Source organism: Chlorocebus sabaeus, chromosome 13, assembly GCF_047675955.1.
Source record: "Chlorocebus sabaeus isolate Y175 chromosome 13, mChlSab1.0.hap1, whole genome shotgun sequence".
Taxonomy (NCBI): Eukaryota; Metazoa; Chordata; class Mammalia; order Primates; family Cercopithecidae; genus Chlorocebus; species Chlorocebus sabaeus.
The window spans coordinates 63,872,513-63,881,279 of record NC_132916.1 but is presented as its reverse complement, the minus strand read 5'-3'; the positions used below and the strand labels follow the sequence as shown (position 1 = coordinate 63,881,279).

The following is an 8,767-nucleotide window of genomic DNA, read 5'->3' as shown; positions in this document are numbered from 1 at the left end:
GGACTCTGTTCTGTTCCATTGGTCTATATCTCTGTTTTGGTACCAGTACCATGCTGTTTTGGTTACTGTAGCCTTGTAGTATAGACTATTTCTTGTAATTATTGTTGAATTTATTTTTGATATTACTCTTTTTAAAAATTTCTTTTCCCCCCATTAGCAATGTGACTTTAATGTTTATAATTTACTGTAGCCTAATATGGCTCTTGGTGCTTTAGGGATGAAGACTCTGTTCCTTGGTTGTAGAGAGTCTCTGTATGATGGCTTTCTCAGATGCTGGTTATGGTAGCAATGTGCTTGTTGTGTGAGTAAGTTCAGTGTCTCCTATGAGGTTGGAACGGCAGAGGTCTCTCGAGGCTTTTTCATTCCTCCACGGTGTGCACTTTTTTATTCATTTAATTTTTCCTCCAGTATTTTATTTACTGGGTTCAATAGTTCAGGCTTCAGGCCTGTAGAGGAGGTGTCTCTAGGTAGAAACTGGTCATGACTAAAGCAGGTAGGTAAATGCAATACCTAATGGTGGGCAGAGGTCTCAGCCTTGGCAGAGGTGGCTGGGGTAGCTCTTGGTGAAATGCACTGAGGTCTTATCAAGGGGAGTTGCCTCAGCTCCACTGCAAGGCTAGCAGTAAAGCCATTCACCCCCCAGTCACACTCCTGATCCAGTGTTTCAGTTTTCAAATGAGGCAGGCACCTCTTTTCATCTGCAGAAATGTTGATGTTCCAGGTAGAGAGGGATTGTAACTCTACCCCTCATGCAAGCCTGAACCTGAAGGGTATTCTTCCTGTAGTGACGCAGTTACCCTGAAGTTTTCCGGAAAGGCTGTCTATAGGTGCACCCATGTTAAGCTCCCATAGGAGAAGTCCTAGATGTGCCTGCAGTGATGGACTAGGGGGAAAAGAAGTCCCCTTCTCCAAGATCCTTCACAAGTGCCAGGGCTGCCTGACTGTTGGGATACAGCTATAGACTGGTCGTGTGGATGGACTCAGAACCTCCTGGTTAGCCAGGGTGCTGCAGGCAATGGTGATAGCTGAGGTCACACACAAGTTTTCTCCTTCCTGGGCTCTGTGTTATTCTACCTGAGAATGCTGTAATGGACTGTGTCAGTTGGCCTTCAGCCGGGAGGTGGTGCTTGCAAAAGAGTGTCAGCTGTGGTACTAGTGGTGGGATTTGTGCTTGCCTTATGTAACTCAGGGGAGGTATTCTAGAATCTCAGGCAATGGGTAGGTCCGTAGAACTCCCAAAAGTTTCTGTCCCTTGTGTTAAGCCACCAGGGCAGGTGGTGGAGCAAAGCCAGGTGGGGGCTGGGTCAGGCAGGTTCATGCTCTGGCTCTTCACATGCAGGGCAAGTAACCCCAGTAGGGTCTGGGGTCTGGTCCTCTGGCTGCTCCGGTAATGTTCCAGGAAGAAGTGCAGCTGCCTGTGTTGCACAGAAGAGTTTGACAGGGAGTGCGGAAGAGCAGGCAACAGTAAACCTACCCAGCTCCCACACACTTAGAAAGGCAGGTCACAGGCTGGGCGTGGTGGTTCATGCCTGTAATCCCAACACTTTGGGAGGCCAAGACAGGCGGATCACAAGGTCAGGAGATCAAGACCATCCTGGCCAACATGGTGAAACCCCGTCTCTACTAAAAATACAAAACTTAGCCAGGCGTGGTGGCCCATACCTGTAATCCCAGCTACTTGGGAGGCTGAAGCAAGAGAATTGCTTGATCCCAGGAGGCGGAGGTTGCAGTGAGCCAAGATCACTCCACAGCACTCCATCCTGGGAAACAGAGTGAGACTCCATCTCAAAAAAAAAAAAAAGAAAGAAAGAAAAGTAAAAGGCAGGTCTCTCATACCTGCAGTGTTACACTAGCATCAGCTAGCTAAGTTGCAGGCAATCTGCACTTAAAATTCAAAACTACCCCAGCCCATAAGCCTTCCCTGTGGAGACAGCAATAGCAGCTTTCAGGCCCTGCTCCTCCCAGTCCCAGCTCCTGTACTTATGGCTGTAGCACACTTCCCACTTGCCCCCAGTTCTGGCCAAGGGAGTCTGTCCCCATTTGAAATTATATCATGAATTTCAGCTGGGAGCTTCTCTCAATTTGCAACCACCATTTGAGTTAGTTGGCAGACTTCTGGGAGGTCCCTTGTGAGGTAGACCAAAAATAACTTCCCTCAGTCTGTGCTGAAGACTGGGAATGCACACAAGGCTCTTCCCACTGCTGCTCCTGCTTTTGTATTCCCCATCGTTCCCTAAATCACTGCCAGCACTCAGTTAAGGCCAAGGGTTAAGGCCTTCCCCCATGAATGGGATTAACTGGTTCCCCAGTGGGAGTGTATATCCTAGAGGCGGTGTATCCCCCTTCAGATTCTGCAGACCTAATTTTCCACCTGACTCATGGTGTAGGCTGCAGCCCACCATTTCTTTCTTTCTTTTTTCTTTTTCTTTTTCTTTTTTGAGACAGAGTCTCGCTCTGACTCCCAGGCTGGAGTTCAGTGGCGCGATATCGGCTCACTGTAAGCTCCTCCACCTGGGTTCATGCCATTCTCCTGCCTCAGCCTCCCAAGTAGCTGGGACTACAGGCACCCGCCATCACACCTGGCTAATTTTTGTGTTCTGTTTAGTAGAGATGGGGTTTCACCATGTTAGCCAGGAAAGTCTCGATCTCCTGACCTTGTGATCTGCCTGCCTCAGCCTCCCAAAGTACTAGGATTACAGGCGTGAGCCACCACACCCAGCCACAACCCACCACCTTTTTCAAAGGGCCTGTGGTTTCTTTCAGTTTTCCTGTTTAGTTCCTGTGTTGCTTCTTGGAGAAATGTTCACAGCGTGAAACACTACACACTATTATGTCTTTCCAAGGGGGAGAAGCATGTTAACAATGTCCCCAATCTACCATCCAAGAAGAGACCAAGAGTCTTTTTAGGAATATAAAACTATCCAGCACCAAAAAAGGAAAAAATCTATAATGCCCAGCATTCAGTCAAGGATTACCATACATCAGGATCTCAAATCTAATACAACACAATTTAAAGAAAGAAAATAAAAGATTACCAGTCATGAAGGAAGCAAAACACCACCCTTAATGAAGAGAAAAGTCAGTCAATTGAAAACAACCTAGATGTTAGAATTAGCAGACAAGGACACTAAAACACTTATTGTAACTGTTTTTCATGTGATCAAAAGTTAAGTAAAGACATGGAAGATGTAGAAGAGACCTAAATCAAATTCTAGTGATGAAAATTTTAGAAATGAGATGAAAAGTTCATTGGATGAAATTAGGAGCAAATTAGATGTTTCACAATAATGTGATTACACTTAACACCATTGAACTGTACATGTAAAAATGGATAAAATGGCAAATTTTATGTAGTGTCTTTTACCACTATATATATTATATATAGATTTATATATTATATATATTATATATTATATATATTTTATATGTATTTATTATTATTATTATTTTTGAGACAAGATCTCACTCTGTCATCCAGGCTGGAGTATAGTGGCACAATCATGGCTCACAGCAACCTCAACCTCCCAAGCTCAAATAATCATCCCACCTCAACCTCGCATGTAGCTGGTACCACAGGCACGTGTCACCATGCCCAGCTAATTTTTAAAAAATTGTAGGCCAGGCACAGTGGCTCATGCCTGTTATCCCAGTACTTTGGGAGGCTGAGGTGTGTGGATCACCTGAGGTCAGGAGTTCAAGACGAAGTTGGCGAATACGGTGAAATCCCATCTCTACTAAAAATACAAAAATCAGCCAGGAATGGTGGCAAGCGCCTGTAATACCAGCTACTCAGGAGGCTGAGGCAGGAAAATCACTTGAACCCGGGAGGCAGAGGTTACAGTGAGCTGAGATTATACCATTGCATTCCAGCCTGGGCAACAGAGTCAGACTCTGTCTCAAAAAAAAAAAAAGTTGTAGAGATGGGTCTCACCTTGTTGCCCAGGCTGGTCTCAAACTCCTGGGCAATCCTCCTGCCTCAACCTGTCAAAGTGGTGAGATTACAGGTGTAAGCAACCATGCTCAGCCTAAAAAATATTTAAGGGGCCAGGCGCAGTGGCTCAAGCCTGTAATCTCAGCACTTTGGTAGGCCGAGGAAGGCGGATCACAAGGTCAGGAGATGGAGACCATCCTGGCTAACAGGGTGAAACCCCATCTCTACTAAAAATACAAAAAATTAGCCAGGCGTGGTGGCACATGTCTGTAATCCCAGCTATTAGGGAGGCTGAGGCAGGAGAATTGCTTGAACCTAGGAGGCGGAGGTTGCGGTGAGCCAAGATCACACCGTTGCACTCCAGCCTGGGCAACAAGAGTGAAACTCTGTCTCAAAAAAAAAAAAAAGAAAGAAAATTAGCCGGGCATGGTCATGGGCACCTGTAGTCCCAGCTACTTGGGAGGCTCAGGTGGGAGAATGGCATGAACCCAGGCGGCGGAGCTTGCAGTGAGCTGAGATCATGCCACTGCACTCCAGCCTGGGTGACAGAGCAAGATTCTGTCTCAAAAAAAAAAAAAAAAAATTAAGGAGTTTAAGAAGTAGATTAAAAATTGCAGAAGAAAAGATTAGTGTATATGAAGACATAGCAATAGAAATTATCTAAAATTAAACAGAGAAAGAATAAATATTTAAAAACCATGTATTACTGAGCTGTGGAAAACTTCAAGATGCCTAATATACAAGTAATAGAAGTCACTGAAAAAGAAGAGAGAGGGTAACAGAAAAAAATGGGAAGAAATAATGGTCAATAATTTTCCAAATTTAATGAAAAGTATAAATCTACATATTCAAGAAGCCCAATGAACCCAAAGCACAAGAAATGTGAAGAAAATTACACTAAGGCACATCTTAATTAAATTAAACCAGTGATAGAACATTGTAAACCAGAGAAAAACATCACAATACATACAGGGAAACAAAGATAATAATGATAGCAAATCTCTTATAAGAAAAAATGCAAGTGAGAAGACAGTGACACAACGTCTTTAATGTACTGACGAACAAATTATTAAACCGTCAAACTAGAATTTTATACCAAGCAAAATTATGTTCAAGAACTAAGGTGAAATAAAGACTCTTTCACATATACAGAAGCTGAAAATATTTATCACCAACAGACTTGCTCTATAAGAAATGTCAGGCTGGTCGTGGTGGCTCATGCCCGTAATCCTAGCACTTTGGGAGGCCAAGGTGGGTGGATCACAAGGTCAGGCAATCAAGACTATCCTGGCCAACATGGTGAAACCCCATTTCTACTAAAAACACAAAAATTAGCTGGACTTGGTGGTGCGCACCTGTAATCCCAGCTACTCAGGAGGCTTAGGCAGGAGAATCACTTGAACCTGGGAGTCAGAGATTGCAGTGAGCTGAGATCGCACCACCGCACTCTAGCCTGGCAACAGAGCAAGACTCCATCTCAAAAAAAAAAAAAAAAAAAAAAAAAAAAGAAAGAAATGTGAAAGGAAGTCCTTCAACCAAAGACATGAGGAAAAGGGAAGAAAAGGAAGAGATGTGTCAAACAGAAGACAAATGGCAAGATGACAGACTTAAATCTATCGATTATCACATTAAATATAACTTTGTCAAAACATCTCAGTTAAAAGGCAGAGACTGTCAAATAGATAAGAAACACAGGCTGGGTGCAGCAGCTCACACCCATAATCCCAGCACTTTGGGAGGTCGAGGCTGGCAGATCACCTGAGGTCGGGAGTTCAAGGCCAGCCTGACCAAACCCTGTCTCTACTAAAAATACAAAATTAGCTGGGCATGGTGGTACATGCCTGTAATCCCAGCTACTTGGGAGGCTGAGGCAGGAGAATTGCTTGAACCCAGGAGGCGGAGGTTGTGGTGAGCTGAGATTGCTCCATTGCACTCCAGCCTGGACAAGAGGTGAAACTCCGTCTCAAAAAGAAAAAGAAAAAGAAGACCAAACTATATGCCACATATAAGAAATGTACTCTCTCCACACACATATATATAGAGAGAGGTTTTTGGTTTTTTTGTTTTTGAGATGGAGTTGCTCTGTCGCCCAGGCTGGAGTACAGTGGTGCAATCTAGGCTCACTGCAAGCTCCATCTCCCGAGTTCACGCCATTCTCCTGCCTCAGTCTCCTGAGTAGCTAGGACTACAGGCGTCCACCACCACGCCCAGCTAATTTTTTATATTTTTAGTAGAGACGGGGTTTCACCGTGTTAGCCAGGATGGTCGCGATCTCCTGACCTCGTGAACTACCCGCCTCAGCCTCCCAAAGTGCTGGGATTACAGACGTGAGCCTACGCACCCGGCCTTTTTTTTTTTTTTTTTTAATATATATATATATATCAGTCTAGCTAGAGATCGACCAATTTTATTGATTTTCTCAAAGACAGTGCTTTTGGTGTTATTCATTTTCACACACACACACACACACACACAAACACACACGTTAGATGTTAAAAGACAGAAAAAGATAATCTTGCTAACCTTAACTAAAAGAAAGTTGAAGTGACTATATTACTATCAGACATGATAGATTTCACAGCAAACAATATTACATGAAATTTCTCAAGTTTATTTCATAATGACAAAGGGAGGTCATAAACAAATCTAAACATTTATGCACCTAATAATAAAATACATCGAGCAAAAACTGATAGAACTACAGGAGAGGCAGACAAATTATGGTTGGAGATTTAAATATTCCACTCAATAGAAATGATCTACTAATTATATTTAAACTGAGTGACTGCATTTGCTGGATTCTGGATGGTTGCCCTTCATTAGCCAAATTGAAGAAAGAAACTCCTTGGACCAGATGCTTCAAAGCTGAAGCCCGCAGGACCATAGAAGAATACCTTGAAGATATTGTCTGCATCAAAATCACCCAAATTCATGTCCTCCTTATCCAGGTCCTGTCCACTGTGATAATGAATCGTTTTCTTGGAATCAAAGAGGATGGTAAAGACCTTGCCACTTCCTTGATCTTCTCCTCCTCCTTTTGAACCCCAGCACTGGCTCCATCATGCCGATGTGGATGGTACATAAAGGTCTGTTTCCAATAAGCTTTCTTGATCTTGTCCTCAGAGGCATTCTTGTCCATTCCCAGAACTTTGTAGTAATTATCCCTCTTACTCTTCTTTGGTTCCAGCTGTGCATTTTTTAGGAGCTGTTTGTACTCTTTTGTTTTCTCCATCTGATATACTTTTTTCATAGCCTCGCACTGTTTCTTCATACTGTTCTGTGTCCATCAAACACTGAGCTCTTCTCAAGCAGGCTTTTATGTAAGTGTCAGGAGCTTCACTGCATTTGTGCAGCTGTCTATTGCATCATCTAGTTTCCCAAGCTCAGAATTAACTGTATCCCGGTTTCAGTAGAGTTTAGCAATTACTTTTATATTGTTGAGGTCTATCCAGGGGCTTCCGTGTCCATTTCATCAGCTAGTTTGTAATTTCCTTCCCTAAATGCTTTATTCCAGTCTTCTTTCTTTCTGTTAAATGCTCTGGCATTTCTGCACCCAACACAGGTTTTCTCATGGTCAGGAGTCATTCTGAGAGCCTGTACAAAAAACTGAACAACTGCCTGCTCAATACAATCTTCATAATAAAGGCAAAGACCGCGTACATACAGAGCATCCACATTGGTGGAATCCATTCATAAAATGTCACTGGCCGCAGACTGTGCTTCTGGATAATGACCCGGTATTGCTAAACATTCTGCTTTGAGGGATATGGAAGTGATGGCAGACAGGAGCAAATTCTAGGGCATAGTCCACGCAGAAAACAACCTTCTGAAAAGCGCACTTCTCAAAACCTGTTTCTGTGACTTTCTCCTATTCCACAACTGCATTAGCATTTGTGAACTCCTGTTGTGAGTGAGCATTGTTATGATCCGGTTCTAGGGCTTTCTGAAAACTGCAATGTGCTGCCATGGCATTCCCTGGAGAGAGGTGGCACTTGCCCTCTCGTAGATGTCCCCGGAAGCCAATTTCACTGACTGTGAAAGCATCTCCAAGCATTTCCCAAAACCTTCCAAGCATCATCAATATGGCTGCTCTATTACTATAACAGCTAGCATTTTTAGGGCACATATCTGTGGCTTTTGTCTAATAGTTACAAGCTTCGTTGTAATCTTCCTTGGCATAGTGTACATTTCCTTGTTGCTTCAAAGACTCTGCTTCAGTATTTTAAATTACAAACTGGCAGAGCTGCCCTCCTTTCATTGAGGCAATCCTCCCTTTTTGTTCTTCTCCATCACTGTCCTGGCAAGCCCTCTTTGCTTCCTCTTCATGGAGCAGCCCTGGCTTTGTTGCCGCCATTACCACATTGCACAATGGAGCAACTGACAGTTTCTTAAAAAGCTACTTATATCCCTGCCATATGATGCAGCAATTCCACTCCTAGATATTTACTTAAAGGAAAACAAAGCATATATCTATACACAAAACTTGTAGCTGAACATTTATAGCAGCTTTATTTATAGCAGCAGAAACCCGGGGAAAAAAAGGCTTCAATGTTTATGTTCAGGTGAGTGGATAAACAATTTTTGGTATGCCCATATAACAGAATATAAATCAATGCAAAAAGTGAACTATTGACTCACACAAAACATGGAAGAATCTCAAAATGATTATGCTGAGTGAAAAAACATGTATTTTTTTCTCAAAATGCATACTATATTCCATGTATGTAAAATTCTAGAACACCAACTAATCTACCATGTTAGAAAGCAGATCAGTGGTTGCTTGAGGACTCAGAGGTATGGGGAGCAGGGAGAAGAAGGCGGTATTACCAAGGGGCA

The 8,767-nt window shown here is 43.1% G+C and overlaps 1 pseudogene; it reads right to left on the bottom strand.

Moving 5' to 3' along the window:
• Nucleotides 1-6,750: 6,750 nt before the first annotated feature.
• On the bottom strand, nt 6,751-8,427 carry LOC103240280 (dnaJ homolog subfamily C member 7 pseudogene; annotated as a pseudogene).
• Nucleotides 8,428-8,767: the final 340 nt, after the last annotated feature.